Here is a 17,381-nt window from a genome sequence, read left to right as displayed (position 1 = left end):
TGATCTATGACTTATATTACAAGCATGGGAAAGTAAAGCTTTCAACTACTTTCAAATATAACCAAGTGCTAGGTCCTCTATCTTAATGGTTAAATCAGTCTATCTGTTTTTTTGAGGCCTAGGGGGTTGATCCTTTAGACCCGAGCACCAACTTACGTCAGTATTTACATATATAATCAACACAAGAGTGTGGCACAAATCGCCTTGACCCCCATTTTATGTTTAAACAAAACTGAGCTATGTAAAAAAAACTGTATTGCACAAGACATAATTAGACCAAACGTTACATGTCAGTAATACCCTGCTACCTTAGCAGTTGTCAGAACGTTACACATGTTACTAATACTGTGCAAGAGTAAGCAGTAGTCAACATAGAATGCATAGGTACTCAGAATTCTGCAACATAAGCAGTAGTCAGGAATCACATTAAAGAACCAGTACCCTTATCATGGTGTTACCATGAACGCCCATAAGAGGTACATTAGAAAGCATATGGCACTTCATAAAAACATATCAGCACGTCATGCCCATCAAAGGAACACCAGCACATATATGTTACCGCATATATAAGACAGGTTAGCACACCAGTCCATAACAACAATATTAGGAACATTAGAAAAGTATGTGTCTCTTTAAGAGTACCTGTTTCTCTGATGAGGGCACCTTCAGTGCCACGGAGATCAAAGGGGGGCCCCTGGTGCTCCTATGCTCAAAACGGGGGCCACATGTTGATCCTGGGGGAGAGTGGGCAGCACGCACCCCCTCTGGGTTCTTGGGTGCCAGGGCCCCTCCTGGGCCCTGGAGCAGGAAGCCTCTGTGGAGGTCTCCTATCCTGCTCATGCTCCTCGGCCGACTGGGGCAGGTGGAGCGGGGGCCTCCAATGAGGCTTCCCGCCCGCTCTGGTCCAGCCACACCCAATGCGGTGTGTGAGCCCTCCGTAAGCCCTGTCCCAGGCTGCAGCGGTGAAGACGCCCACAAGCAGGTGCCTGGTGGAGCCCTGGGGGCATTTCTCTGAGTGCTCTGGTCCCCGGGGCACTACGTGGCGCGTGCTCAGAGGCGCTAAACCCACCCGTGTCGTGGCGGTCATGGTCGAGCCCCGATGAGCGCTTCCCAGTGCAGGGCAGTTGCACGGAGCTTGGGTCACAGCGGTGATCCCCTTTACAGCATTGTGCTGGTGAGTGCCAAGGACCCCATAAAAGCACGGCACTCAGCGCTAAGGAGTCCCCAAAGGAAGCGAAACACTCCTCATGCTTGGAATCATTGCAGGCTCAGGAGCCACAGCACCCTGCCCCTGGAGACTGAAAGGGAGGGAAGCACAGGCCTACCAGGCCCCATCAACAGGCCAGCACAAGGAATGCAGATGGTGACAGATCCTCCTAGTGACCCAGCAGGTCACAGGTCAGCAAAGCAGCAGCAGTCCAAGGTGGGTCCTGGTGAGTCCTTTCAGCAGCGTTTGTGTCCAGTTCCAAGTAAGTTTCTTGTCCTAAAAATGTCTAAATTGTGGGGGGAAATCCCCTGTACTTATACTCAGTTTACAATGTGTTTCACAAAGAGTAGGCAGAGGAGTTTCCAACCAGTTACAACTGGTTCTGGGACTGTAACCTCTCTCCTCCAGCACAGGCTCCAAATAACAGCTGGGGGTAAACGACCCTATTGTGTGAGGCCAGGACACAGCCTTTACAAATGCAGGTGTGCCCCTTCTCTCCCTTCTCTCAGCCCAGGAAGACTATTCAGTGTGCAGATACACCTCTGTGACACCTCCACCATCCGTGAGTACAGGCTGTCTGAGAAGTATGCACAAAGCCCACTGTCACTCTGCCCAGACGTGGATTGGAGTCAAGTTGCAAAACATTAGAGTCATAAGCACAGAGAAATGCTCACTTTCTAGAAGTGGCATTTCTGTAATGATATTAAAAAATCCACCTACACCAGTAAGCCGCATTTCTCACTACTATTACAACCATTTCAAACATGCCTATGCTACCCCTCCTAAATCAGACAATATCCCCTACACATAAGGCAGGGCCTAACTCCGCCTACCTGTGAAAAGTTACTAAAAGTAATTTTATACTCATAAATTTGTCTCCACCCCGTGTCAGGGGGTAAAACATGTAAGTCTACAGTTTGTAGTATATTTACAGTCTGAAATGACGAATAGCCATAATAGTGAAACACTTACTACAAAGTGTAAAAGTTTGTTTACATGTTTAGATTTAGTCACGTGTAAATTTACATGCATGACTAGGCACCTTAGATATTTGCTAGGAAACTATCAATCTGCTATTGTGGTGGCTGTGCTCTTGCACCAAAATGTTGGTAAAGGTTTCTCCAACAATTTTGTTGCATCCCTCATGGAAGAAGTTACTTTGCAGGGAAGAGTGAAATTTCTGGAAGAATAATTGGCCATGCCCCCCATCAGCTTGAGGACTTTGTGCCTTCTGCTAAGAGCGCAGGAATTTGCCTCAAACTTGGGGGCACAATTGCAGTGCAAATACTTGAGGGCTACTTAACATGTTGGCAATTTTTCCAAATATGTCAGGGACATCAAATTTAGGGGGTCATTCTGACCTCGGCGGTAAAAGGCCCTTACCGCCGGTCAGAAGTCCGCCATTCTACCGCCGCGGCCGCGGTAAACCGCCACGGTCATTCTGACCCACAACGGCGAAACCGCCAAAATCCCGACATCCAAGGAAGGCCGCCTCATCAGCGGACCGCGGAAAACTGGAGATGACCAAACCTCCACCGTCACGCCAACACAAACACGCCCATGCCATTCTGACCCACGAATCCACGCGGCGGTCTTTCAACCGCGGTATTCCATTGGCGGGACACACCACCGCGGTCAAAATACACACACAGCTCCAAAACACAGCCACATTGAACAATTTGAAATACACACACCTGACACACATACAAACAACACTCCCACACATCCAACCAACTATAAAACACACACCCACATCACCCACAAACCCCTACGACCGAAGATCATAGACGAAGGAGAGAGAGACACATCACAGAATAGAGAGCTACATCACACAGAGGCACACTACACCATCACACACACCACATAGAAGCACAAAGCACCACACACCAACACACTCTTCACCATATACACCACCCCACACCTCATCCACACCACCCCATGGCACCCCAAAGGCACCCACGCTTTTCGGACCAAGAACTCCGGGTCATGGTGGAGGAGATCATAAGAGTCGAACCCCAGCTCTTCGGCTCACAGGTGCAGCACACCACTATAGCCAGGAAGGCGGAGCTATGGCAGCGGATCGTGGACAGGGTAAACGCGGTGGGACAGCATCCCAGAAATCGAGAGGACATCCGCAAACGTTGGAACGACTTACGGGGAAAGGTGCGCTCGATGGTCTCGCGACACAACATCGCAGTGCAGAAGACTGGCGGGGGACCTCCACCCACTCCACCCGAATTCACAGCATGGGAGCAAGAGGTACTAAACATCCTGCATCCTGATGGCCTCGCTGGAGTACACGGAGGAATGGACTCTGGTAAGTAAAATCTCAACTACTTCACCCCCCCCAGCATGCCAACCCCCACCACCACCCTCACCCCCAACCCCCCATCACACATCCTCCCTGAGAATGTCTCCCCAGCACAACCCACCCAACACCAACCCCTGCATGCCACCACAAACTATGGACACCCATCACCTAAGCATGACCACTGCACATACCCCCCCCCCAAACACCCCCACAACACCTCCCCCAAGGGAATGACAGCACTGGGGGACAAGGGCACCCATAAATCGCACACAATAGCACACACAGAAACAATAACCATACTCTCTTACCCCATGCAGGACCCGAACGCCAACACACCGGCCAGGAGGGTCCAGAAATGTCCATCCCCCCCCTGGAAGAGGCACCCAGTGATGACAGCAGCTCTGTCGACCTGGAACCTGACGACCAGCCCGGACCATCGGGGACCTCTGGACAGTCGGTTCCCCACACACAGGCCACAGCAGACCCAACCCCCTCTGGGAACAACAGCACAGCTCCCACCCAGCGGGCCCATGGCTCTGTCTCTAGGACAGGTCAATCAGCGGTGTGTCTGCCACTACAGGGCCCCCAGGCTAACCCACCACCCCAACAACAACAGGGACCTGGGGGCAGTGGTAGTTGGCACACCGTCCAGGGGACAGAGTCCGGGGGAAACAGGGCAACTCGGAGGGCTGCTGTGCGACAGGGGGGGGAGGAGAGGCCCAGGGAACCGACTCTCCAAGAGGCCCTCACCACCATCATGGCAGCCTACCACCGCTCACAAGAGACAATGGCGACGGTACTGGCCAGGTTCCAGGAGATCCAGGCACAGCAGGAGGAACGCTACATGGGGTTCAACAATCATCTCACCAACATCTCTACCGCCATGGGGAGCATAGTCCAGGCCCTCCACCGGATAGAAGACACATTGCAGGACCATGTGGCACCACACAGAGCCCCTGTCACTAGCCCGGACCAGGAACAGCCTACCACCTCCGCCGGCGCTAGTGGACAGGAGGCCCCACCACAACGACAGGCCACCAGAACCCCACCTCCTGCTGAAGAACAACCACCCCGCAAGAGGAGCCTGAGATCCAAAAAAAAGACAGAGTAGGATGTCAAGACCCCCGCCAGCATGAGATACCCCCTGAAGTCATCCCACTGTCCCACATTGCCACCCTGTCCAACCTTGAACTGCCCCTGCTCCATCCTTCCACAGGCATATGGACAATGCACCTGTGAGACTGAGAACTGGACTCTGCCATGGACATTACTCCACCCCCACCCATCACCGTGTGAATATCATGTACCATCATCTAGCACCAAAAATAAATCACGCAATGCACTGAAATCATGCTGGAGTCAGGCTGTATTATTTACAAATGTAAAACACATTACCGATCAATTATGTTCTGTAAACTTTGTGCTGAACACATACCGAGATCAATAAGCATTAGTCCATGGGCTAACCAAGCAGAAGTCACGCAGTGGGTCATACAGCACTGAAAAGGGAAGGGAGAATCAAACATCAGTTTCAAATAACTGGGGGGTCATAGACAAAGTTGAGAAGCACGAGGCATTCAGGAAAATTAAAATGGCGTGTGTGATTCTTACCTGTGTGCTACTGAAAATACTGTTGGATAACTCTGTCCCTGTTGTCTGGGTCGTCCTCTGAGTCTTCATCCTCTTCACTCTCCACAGGCTCCACAGCTGCTTCAACACCACCATCTGGACCATCCTCCTGCAGGAAAGGCACCTGACGTCGCAATGCCAGATTGTGAAGCATACAGCAGGCCACGATGATCTGGCACACCTTCTTTGGTGAGTACATCAGGGATCCCCCTGTCATATGCAGACACCTAAACCTGGCCTTCAGAACCCCAAAGGTCCTTTCTATGATCCTCCTAGTTCGCCCATGGGCCTCATTGTACCGTTCCTCAGCCCTGGTCCGGGGATTCCTCACTGGGGTCAATAGCCAAGGCAGGTTGGGGTAACCAGAGTCACCTATTAGCCACACACGTTGTCTCTGTAGCTGTTCCATCACATAAGGGATGCTGCTATTACGCATCACATACGCGTCATGCACTGAACCAGGGAACATTGCATTCACATGGGAGATGTACTGGTCAGCCAAACAGACCGCCTGGACGTTCATAGAATGGTAACTCTTCCTGTTTCTGTACACCTGCTCATCGTCTTTTGGGGGGACTAAGGCTACATGGGTCCCATCAATGGCACCAATTATGTTGGGAATATGTCCAAGGGCATAAAAATCACCCTTCACAGTGGGCAAATCAACCTCCTCAGGGAAAATAATGTAACTCTGCATATGTTTCGTCAGGGCAGACAACACTCTAGACAAAACCTTAGAAAACATTGGCTGAGACATTCCAGATGACATGGCCACTGTTGTCTGGAATGAGCCACTTGCAAGAAAATGGAGGACTGACAGCACCTGCACCAGAGGGGGAATTCCTGTGGGTTGGCGGATGGGGGACATCAGGGCTGGCTCCAGCTGGGCACGCAGTTCATGGATAGTGGCACGGTCAAGTCGGTATCGTAGTATGATGTGGCGTTCTTCCATTGTCGACAGGTCCACCAGTGGTCAGTACACGCGAGGATTCATCCTTCTCCTCGCAAATCCCAGCGGACGGTGCCTAGGAAGGACAACATGGAGCACAGAGTCAAGATAATCACTGGTACGTTCACCACTGCTTGCATGGCACACGGTTATCTAGGTATTGAAAGGCGTGTATGTGTGGCAATGCCAGGCCTAGGCCTGTGTGTCGCAGTAGAGATTATGCCATGTGGGCCCTTGAAATGGCGGCTGCCTGACCTGTGAAGTGGGACAATGGGATGTGAGGTCACTGCGCTGGCGGAGCACACCGTGGCGGTAGGCGGTCGAAGACCGCTATACGGAGCCGCATTGGATAACATTGAAGCCTATGGGTTTCAGGAGCCAATGACGATGTGCGCCGGCAGTCGCGGTACGCACCGCCGCGGTACGCACCGCCGCGGGCGTGACCGCCATTTTCTATCTGCTTAATCACTCGAGACCTGGTCATCCGCAGGAGAGGACCTATACTGCAAGTGCTGCTGTGAACTCGGTCTGGAAGTGACAATGGCTGCTGCGACTGGGGAAAGGGCCCCTGCCTTCACGTCTGAAGAGTTGGAGAAGCTCGTGGATGGGGTCCTCCCCCAGTATGCGTTACTCTACGGTCCTCCAGACCAACAGGTGAGTACACCGGGTGCACATGGAATGGGCGATGCCTGTGTTGAGTGGGGTGGATGTAAGTTGGTGGGGTGGGGGGCGAATGAGGAGTGCAACGCACGACAGATGAGAGCATGTGCTATATTGCAAGGTTGGGGAGGGGGGGCCAATCACATCTAACATTGTCGCGCCGCACCGCGCGGCGCGAGCCGAGAGCTCGACTTCTGCCGGGCGTTCGGCTCGGGCCGCGCACCGCATTAAGACGCGGCGCGCCCCCAGCCTCTCCTGCGCGTTTCGAGGCCCCAGATTTGCTTGGGGCCTCGTTCTTCCTTCTGCCTTTCACTGTCCCAGGGGTCTCTGAACCCTCTTACCTGTTTTTCTTCGTTTCTTTGTCCTTTCTTCCTTTTTGCAGTCTGTTGTGTGCCTTTCTTTATGTTTTTTCCTCCTTCCCAGATTCCTGTGCTTTCCCAGCATTCCTTGTTCCCTATTCTCTATGGTTCCTCTACTATTCTGTTCTATGTATTGTTTCCCTTTCTAAGATGGTGTCCTTTTACTTCCTGTGGGTCACTTCCTGTTTTTTGGTATATAAGGGCTGTGTTTTTCCTCTTTCTTTGCGCTGCAACACTTTCTGCTCAGTTAGTGTCTTCGCTCCTGATTTCCTTGCCTTTTGGTTTTGGATTCAGCATTCTGTGTTTTTCTGATTTTTGCTCCTTTTGGATTCCTGTTAGTTTGTTCTTGTTTTTCTCCAGGAGTCTTCCTGTTTGGAGGTTTTTTCCCCTTTTTAAGGGTTTTTTTCCCTCTGGCGCTACTTTCTGAAGGGCACGGTCTGTTCTTGGTGTCTCCATTGCCTACAGCACCGTGGCTACCAGAAAGAGTCGCCCCTTTTTGGGCCAAAGCCGAACATTGAAGATTCACGCCACCAGATCTGCAAATTCCAGGCGCAAGCAGCACGTGAGTCGTGACAGATTGCAGCGCCCAACCATTCCGACGTCCTCAAACACCATGGATAATACAGTGGCGGCTGCTGCAGATCCGGAGCAATCTCTGTTGAACACGATTCAGCAACAAGCCCAGGAATTGCAACAACTACGTAATGAAAATGCTGCGTTACGACAGGCTTTGGCCCTCCGCACCAGTGATGTTGCGACAATCTCCGCTTCTACCCCTTGTTTCTCTGGTGAACCAACCAAGCTTCGCGAGTTCTTGGATGCTTTAACGGTGTATTTCGCCTTCCGACCTACTCAATTCTCCCACGACAAGACCAAGGTGGGTTATCTTATCAGTGCCTTATCCGGTCCAGCCTTGGCCTGGGCAACCCCGATGGTGTCCTCCAACGACCCTGTATTGTCAGACTATTCCGCCTTTGTGAGTCGCTTCAAACAGATGTTTAGCCGTCCTGGATTGGAAGCCTCCGCTGAAGAAGCCTTGTGCGACATCCACAAGGCTCCCAAGACGTCCTGCAATATATAACCCGTTTTCGTCAGCTGGCGGCAGAGACCACTTGGGTGGAACGTACTCTGGTAACATTATTTCGTAGAGGACTCAAAGAAGAAATTAAGGATGAACTAGTGCATTCTACTAGAGCGGAAGATCTTCGTGGCCTGATGGATCAAGCACTGTCCATCGAATATCGTCTTCAGGAACGGAGATCGGAAAAGAAAAGGAGTAGAGGGTTTGCCCAGCCAAGTAGCTCACGTGCATACCTGCAGCGTTCCGAGGAACCTCGCACTCCTGCTAGAGACATCGAAGGGGAACCCATGCAGGTGGATACTACCCGAGGTCCGCTCTCTGCTAGTGAATGAGAAGACAGACGCAAGAGAGGGTTGTGCCTGTATTGTGGTTCTGCTGGTCACATGCTCCGTACCTGTCCAGTACGTCCGTCCAGGCCTTCGGGAAACGCCACCTCCCGTCCTCTGTAAGAAGGGAGGGGACGGGATCTACAGCTATACCTTCCATCAGCTCCTTTAATAACAATACAACTGCCTTGTTCATCTTTCCTGTCCTGTTACAACTTCCTGACGGTCGTCAAGAAAAGACTATGGCATTACTAGATTGTGGTGCTAGTGGTATATACATGGACAAGACGTGGGCTGCTGCTAACCTAGTTCCTACTCAAGCAAAAGAAGTACCCGAACAGGTACACACTGTGGATTGATCTTTGATATCCTCTGGTCCTGTAGACACCACTACCCTGATGTTAAGTCTTCAGGTGGGAAACCATCAAGAACACATCTCCTTCGATCTTATTACGTCCCCTAACCATACCATCATTCTTGGAATTCCGTGGTTCATCAGACATAACCCATATATAAATTGGGTTACCCGGACAGTCTCTTTGTCTTCGCAATTTTGTCATGAGAACTGTTTTACTTGCGACAAGTATTGGTCTCCGAAAAGATCCTTAGCTACTGAAGGTGCCACTGGTATGTCCATTAATACGGTCCAAGGGGTCCCGGACCACTATTTGGAGTTTCAGGATGTTTTCCAAAAACCGTCAAAACCTGTGCTACCTCCACATCGAGAATATGATTGTGCAATTCCATTGGAACCCGGCGCAATTGTTCCTTTTGGGAGGATGTACTCCCTCACGGAACCCGAAAAGGAAGTTCTAAAGGAGTATCTGGACGAAAATATACAGAGTGGTCTTATTGTTCCATCGTCGTCTCCGGCTGGGGCCCCTCTCTTTTTTGTGCCCAAGAAGACTAAGGATCTTCGTCCGTGCCTGGATTTTCGAGGTCTGAATAAAATTACCATTAAAGATCGTTATCCTTTGCCTCTCATCAGGGACATACTGGAAGCAATCAGAGGGGCCCAACGTTTTACTAAATTGGATTTACGAGGAGCCTACCACCTTTTACGCATAAGAGAAGGCGACGAATGGAAGACAGCATTCAGGACCCCATTTGGCCATTTTGAATATAGGGTGATGCCGTTTGGTCTTACTAACGCCCCCGCAATCTTCCAGAGATTTATGGACTCAGTGTTTTCAGACCTACTGAATCAGACAGTCGTTATCTACCTAGATGATATTCTTATTTATTCTAGAAATCCTGAACTCCATACTTCCCATGTGAAACAAGTTCTTCAAAGACTTCGTGATCATCAACTATTTTGCAAACCAGAGAAATGTGAGTTCGACATGACGGAAGTCAAATATCTGGGCTATCATTTAAGTCCCACCGGCATAGCTATGGATCAAGAAAAGGTACAAGCTATCTTAGAGTGGCCTTCTCCTTCTACCATAAAAGAAACACAATGTTTCCTAGGTTTAGCAAACTTCTATCGACAATTCATTCTAGACTTTGCCAGTCAGACTAGCCACATAACTCACACCTTAAAGAAGGACAATTTAAAGAAGGGGTTTGTCTGGACTGAGGCTGCTGAAGCAGCCTTTCAAAGCTTAAAGAGAGCCTTCACCCAAGCCCCCATCTTAAGACATCCAGATACCACCAAACAATTTATAGTAGTAACTGATGCTTCTGAGAGAGCCATCGGAGCTGTCTTACTCCAACGACAAGAGGATGATGGCCTTGAACATCCTGTTTTCTATTTGTCTCATATCCTTTCCACAGCTGAACAACATTATTCCGTACTTGAAAGGGAATTATTGGCTCTGAAAACAGCCTGCCTTGAGTGGAGACAGTTTCTGATGGGTTCCAAGGAACCATTTGAGGTGAGGACAGACCACCGTAATTTACAATGTTTAAGAAATTTTGTATGCCAGAATAGTCGTCAGGCCCGCTGGGCCTTTTTCTTCAGTCAGTACGATTTTTATATTACATATATTCCAGGATCTCAAAACATTCTGGCTGATGCTCTATCTCGCCGATATCCAGAGTGTTCTCCTTCCTCGTCCCAGTATCTTCTAGAACCCAGTAAGATCATTGGAGTGGCTCAGTCTTTCCTGGAAGAAGTACAACAAGAATACGCCAACCTATCGGACCATGACATAGAAGAACTAAGACCATTATTGTACAAGAAACAAGGATATTTTTATTACCAAGACCTGATATTCCTCCCTACAAACAAGGTGCAAAAGAAAGCATGACAAATGTGCCATGATTCCCCTGTAGCTGGTCATAGAGGCATCAAAGCCACACAAGAACTACTTTCACGATTTTTCTGGTGGCCTACCTGGAAACTGGATGTGGAAAAATACGTTCAGGCCTGTCCCATATGTGCCCAAGTCAAAATACCTCACACCAGACCGGCAGGATTACTACAGCCTTTGCCTGTTCCATCGGTCCCATGGCATACTATCTCTACTGATTTTATGTGTTCACTCCCACCATCAGCAGGAAACCGGGTTATCATGGTCACAGTGGATTCTTTCACAAAGATGGCTCATTTCACTGGCCTAAAAAAGCTGCCTACTTCTCAAGAACTAAGTCAAATATTCATAGATCATGTCTTCCGTCTCCATGGACTTCCACATACCATAATATCTGATAGAGGACCTCAGTACATCTCCCGATTTTGGAAGCATTTTTGTAAAACACTGAATATAAATAGAGCCCTGTCTTCAGGGTTCCATCCTCAGACCAACGGACAGACTGAGCGTCTGAACCAAGGACTAGAGCAATATCTTCGATGCTTTTGCAATTCTACCCAAAGTAACTGGAGCACTTACCTCTCTTTAGCTGAATTTTCCTACAATAACTCAGTCCATAGTGCCTCCAAGGTCACTCCCTTTTTCTGTTCCTATGGTTTTCATCCTACCTCTTTCCCTACTTCTCCACAATCCAACTCTCCTCTACCTGCTATTACCTATTTCTCCAAACGCCTTCTCCAACTCCATAAACTAATTCGATCTAATTTGTTACATACCAAGAGGTCTATGAAGAAGGCTGCAGACAAGAGACGTACAACCAATCCAAATTATCATCTGCAAGATAAAGTCTGGCTCTCCTCCAAATTCTTGCCCTCACGTCTCTCTCAAAACAAGTTCACACCTCGTTACTATGGGCCTTTCCGTATTCTCCAGTTGGTCAATCCTGTCACTGTCCGTCTTCACTTACCCCATACATGGAAGATCCATCCGGTTTTTCATGTTTCTCAGCTTAAACCTTATGTGCCTGATCCTTACTCACGTCAGTTTCCTTGTCCACCTCCTGTCCTTGTGGATGATGTTCCTGAATATGAAGTGCAGGAAATTTGTGACTCTCGTCTTTTTCATAAACGACTTCAGTATCTGATTCGTTGGAAGGGTTATCCTCTCAGTGAATGTTCATGGGAAGATGCCTCTTCCGTTCACGCTCCTCTCCTGATTCAACGCTTTCACTGTTTATTCCCTCTTAAACCTGGGCCTTCGGGAGGGGGACCTACTGTCGCGCCGCACCGCGCGGCGCGAGCCGAGAGCTCGACTTCTGCCGGGCGTTCGGCTCGGGCCGCACACCGCGTTAAGACGCGGCGCGCCCCCAGCCTCTCCTGCGCGTTTCGAGGCCCCAGATTTGCTTGGGGCCTCGTTCTTCCTTCTGCCTTTCACTGTCCCAGGGGTCTCTGAACCCTCTTACCTGTTTTTCTTCGTTTCTTTGTCCTTTCTTCCTTTTTGCAGTCTGTTGTGTGCCTTTCTTTATGTTTTTTCCTCCTTCCCAGATTCCTGTGCTTTCCCAGCATTCCTTGTTTCCTATTCTCTATGGTTCCTCTACTATTCTGTTCTATGTATTGTTTCCCTATCTAAGATGGTGTCCTTTTACTTTCTGTGGGTCACTTCCTGTTTTTTGGTATATAAGGGCTGTGTTTTTCCTCTTTCTTTGCGCTGCAACACTTTCTGCTCAGTTAGTGTCTTCGCTCCTGATTTCCTTGCCTTTTGGTTTTGGATTCAGCATTCTGTGTTTTTCTGATTTTTGCTCCTTTTGGATTCCTGTTAGTTTGTTCTTGTTTTTCTCCAGGAGTCTTCCTGTTTGGAGGTTGTTTCCCCTTTTTAAGGGTTTTTTTCCCTCTGGCGCTACTTTCTGAAGGGCACGGTCTGTTCTTGGTGTCTCCATTGCCTACAGCACCGTGGCTACCAGAAAGAGTCGCCCCTTTTTGGGCCAAAGCCGAACATTGAAGATTCACGCCACCAGATCTGCAAATTCCAGGCGCAAGCAGCACGTGAGTCGTGACAAACATGCAGTAATTTGATGAATGTTTGCTTCCCACCCTGTACATGTCACATAGGTCAGCGCCCATCAGAAAGTCGGGATTTGGCGTGCCATCGCCAAGGAAGTCCGGGCCCTGGGGGTCCACGTCAGACGGGGCACCCACTGCCGCAAGAGGTGGGAGGACATCCGCCGCGGAACCAGGAAGACCGCCGAGTCACTGCTGGGGATGGCCTCCCAACCTAGGAGGGGTGCCAGTCGTACCCTGACCCCCCCAGATGTCGCGGATCCTGGCGGTGGCCTACCCTGATTTGGATGGGCGCTTGAGAGCATCACAGCAGACACAAGGGGGTGAGTATCAGCATATTCAGCTATCTTTCTGCGCAGTGGAGGCGTCTGGGTGGGGGAGGAGGGTTGGGGGTGACATTAGGCCAGGGCGCTTTCTGTAGTGTAGTCCTCTCCCTTAGGCATGGCCCTGTGCTCCCGGCCCCCACCTCCGTAGGGTGTCAAGTCCAGCTATTGATGGTCCAGCCTCACACATGTGCGCGTTTGTCGTCTCGTGACCTGTTGTCCGAGTCAGAAGTACTGAGTAGTGTGCCCCGAATGCGCGGCTTAGTGCATACGGCTCCTGTGTCTGTCCTCTCGGCCAACGGTGTTGACATTGCATGCACTCAACCAGGTCTTCTCTTTCTCCCCCCACCCTTCTTCTTCATCTTCTTGTGCATGTGTGCATTAGCATCATCAGGCGGAGGAGATTTGGCATCGGAGCACGAGGGAGCTGCAAGCCACAAGGCCCCGGTGGGCACAGGAACAGACACCGAGGGCCCAAGTGAGCCGGAGGGCGAGGGGAGCACCACGACGGGGACCGCTGGTGAGAGCAGCGACAGCGACACGTCCTCGGATGGGAGCTCCCTAGCGGTGGCGGCAACATCCGGGCCCCCCGCCTCTACAGGTACAGCCGCCACCCAGCGCACCAGCCCCGCCCTCCCAGCAGCCCCTCAGCCTACGCTCCGTGCCCGCTCACCCAGGAAGGCAGGCGTCTCCTTCGCCCCAGGCACCTCAGCCCCTGCCCCTGTTACCCCTGCTGCCCTCAGTGAGGAGGTCATTGATCTCCTCAGGACACTCATTGTTGGGCAGACTACCCTTTTGAATGCCATCCAGGGGGTAGAAAGGGAGGTTCATCGGAGCAATGCCTACCTGGAGGGCATTCATTCGGGTCAGGCTGCCCATCAACGATCGTTCAATGCTCTGGCCTCAGCACTGACGGCAGCCATTGTCCCTGTTTCCAGCCTCCCTCTTCTGACTGCCTCCACCCTGTCTCTGTCTCCTGTTCCTCAGCCTATCCCATCCACACCATCTGACCAGCCTGCACACACCTCAACACCCAAGGGCAGCTCATCCAGACACAAGCACCACAGATCCCACAAACACTCAGCCAAGCAACACACAGATGCAGACATCCCAACAGTCACTACCACCCCTGTGTCCCCCTCCTCCTCGTCTCCCTCCTCCCTCCCTGTGACGTCGACACTCACACCTGCATGCACACCAACATCAGCCAGTGCTTCCATCACCACCACACCCTCCTGTACAGTCCGCACGCGTGCAGTCACCACCCCCACTGCCATTTACACGTCCCCTGTGTCCTCTCCCACTGTGTCTGTCACCACCCCTTCCAAGACACACAAACGCAGGCAGACACCCACCCAACAGACATCCACCTCACAACAGCCTACAGCACCTGCACCTTCACCCAATGACAGCACACCTGACTCTCCTACAACCACATCCTCTTCCTCCACTTCCATCTCCACTTCTCCTACCTTTTACCTTGGCCCTAAAAAAGTTTTCCTGGCTAATCTTGACCTCTTCCCCTCCGATGACCTACCCCCTCCATCTGCAAAGAGTCCCAAGAGCACCACAGCCACCACCAGCCCAACTTCGGGTGTCACTGTTGTGCATGGGTTCTTGAGCCCACCCTTTGCCAGCAGTGACACCTCCATCAGCAGCAAGGACACATCCAGCCCCCCCCCCCCGGCAAGAGGACCAGGAAACACAAGGGCCGCCGTGCGAAGACTGACACGGCTGCCCCCACGGAGCAGAGTTCGCCCACTTCACCAGCCACAAAGTCTAGGGGAGGCAAGGGCCCGAGAGCCCCATCTAAGGAGCGTAAGGGCAGCAGGGCGTAGACGTCAGCCAGCAGGAGCGCGGAGCAGGTGGGCCCCACATGCCACATCCCAGCTGTAAAGGAGGACACCAAAGGGCCCAGGACTCAATCACCGAAGGGCCCAGGAACATCACGGCCGGAGGGCGTCTGAGCACGGAGTCCAGGCCAGGTCTGGCTCCCTTGAACCTACTGGATGTGCACCGCTGAACAGGGCCCGCCGTGCAGAAGAGCACCGCTGAACAGGGCCCGCCGTGCAGAAGAGCACCGCTGAACAGGGCCCGCCGTGCAGAGGAGCACCGCTGAACAGGGCCCGCCGTGCAGAAGAGCACCGCTGAACAGGGCCCGCCGTGAAGATAGGCACCGCTGAACAGGGCCCGCCGTGAAGATAGGCACCGCTGAACAGGGCCCGCCGTGCAGAAGAGCACCGCTGAACAGGGCCCGCCGTGCAGAAGAGCACCGCTGAACAAGGCCCGCCGTGAAGATAGGCACCGCTGAACAGGGCCCGCCGTGAAGATAGGCACCGCTGAACAGGGCCCGCCGTGAAGATAGGCACCGCTGAACAGGGCCCACCGCGAAGATAGGCACCGCTGAACAGGGCCCGCCATGCAGAAGAGCACCGCTGAACAGGGCCCGCCGTGCAGAAGAGCACCGCTGAACAGGGCCCGCCGTGCAGAGGAGCACCGCTGAACAGGGCCCGCCGTGCAGAAGAGCACCGCTGAACAGGGCCCGCCGTGAAGATAGGCACCGCTGAACAGGGCCCGCCGTGCAGAAGAGCACTGCTGAACAGGGCCCGCCGTGCAGAAGAGCACTGCTGAACAGGGCCCGCCGTGCAGAAGAGCACCGCTCCGCTGGGCCCTTCCTGTCAAGCACCGCTCCGCTGGGCCCTTCCTGTCAAGCACCGCTCCGCTGGGCCCCGCCGTCTCAAGCACCGCTCCGCTGGGCCCTTCATCTCAAGCACCGCTCCACTGGGCCCCGCCGTCTCAAGCACCGCTCCGCTGGGCCCCGCCGTCTCAAGCACCGCTCCGCTGGGCCCCTTCATCTCAAGCACCGCTCCACTGGGCCCCTTCTTCTCAAGCACCGCTCCGCTGGGCCCCGCCGTCTCAAGCACCGCTCCGCTGGGTCCTTCCTGTCAAGCACCGCTCCGCTGGGCCCTTCCTGTCAAGCACCGCTCCGCTGGGCCCCTTCATCTCAAGCACCGCTCCGCTGGGCCCCGCCGTCTCAAGCACCGCTCCGCTGGGCCCCTTCATCTCAAGCACCGCTCCGCTGGGCTCCGCCGTCTCAAGCACCGCTCCGCTGGGCCCTTCTTCTCAAGCACCGCTCCGCTGGGCCCCGCCGTCTCAAGCACCGCTCCGCTGGGCCCCTTCTTCTCGAGCACCGCTCCGCTGGGCCCCGCCGTCTCAAGCACCGCTCCGCTGGGCCCCTTCTTCTCGAGCACCGCTCCGCTGGGCCCCGCCGTCTCAAGCACCGCTCCGCTGGGCCCCTTCTTCTCAAGCACCGCTCCGCTGGGCCCCGCCGTCTCAGGGCACCGCTCCGCTGGGCCCCTTCTTCTCAAGCACCGCTCCGCTGGGCCCCGCCGTCTCAAGCACCGCTCCGCTGGGCCCTTCCTGTCAAGCACCGCTCCGCTGGGCCCAGCCGTCTCAAGCACCGCTCCGCTGGGCCCCTTCATCTCAAGCACCGCTCCGCTAGGCCCCTTCTTCTCAAGCACCGCTCCGCTGGGCCCCGCCATCTCAAGCACCGCTCCGCTAGGCCCTTCCTGTCAAGCACCTCTCCGCTGGGCCCTTCCTGTCAAGCACCGCTCCGCTGGGCCCCTTCATCTCAAGCACCGCTCCGCTGGGCCCCGCCGTCTCAAGCACCGCTCCGCTGGGCCCCGCCGTCTCAAGCACCGCTCCGCTGGGCCCCGCCGTCTCAAGCACCGCTCCGCTGGGCCCCTTCTTCTCAATCACCGCTCCGCTGGGCCCCGCCGTCTCAAGCACCGCTCCGCTGGGCACTTCCTGTCAAGCACCACTCCGCTGGGCCCCTTCATCTCAAGCACCGCTCCGCTGGGCCCCGCCGTCTCAAGCACCGCTCCGCTGGGCCCCTTCATCTCAAGCACCGCGCCGCTGGGCCCCGTCGTCTCAAGCACCGCTCCGCTGGGCCCTTCATCTCAAGCACCGCTCCGCTGGGCCCCGCCTGTCAAGCACCGCTCCGCTGGGCCCCTTCTTCTCAAGCACCGCTCCGCTGGGCCCCGCCGTCTCAAGCACCGCTCCGCTGGGCCCCTTCATCTCAAGCACCGCTCCGCTGGGCCCCGCCGTCTCAAGCACCGCTCCGCTGGGCCCTTCATCTCAAGCACCGCTCCGCTGGGCCCCGCCGTCTCAAGCACTGCTCCGCTGGGCCCCTTCTTCTCAAGCACCGCTCCGCTGGGCCCCGCC

This window comes from Pleurodeles waltl, chromosome 8, assembly GCF_031143425.1.
Source record: "Pleurodeles waltl isolate 20211129_DDA chromosome 8, aPleWal1.hap1.20221129, whole genome shotgun sequence".
NCBI classification, from domain to species: Eukaryota; Metazoa; Chordata; class Amphibia; order Caudata; family Salamandridae; genus Pleurodeles; species Pleurodeles waltl.
The sequence above is the reverse complement of the archived record's forward strand: the minus strand, read 5'-3'. Positions refer to the sequence as shown.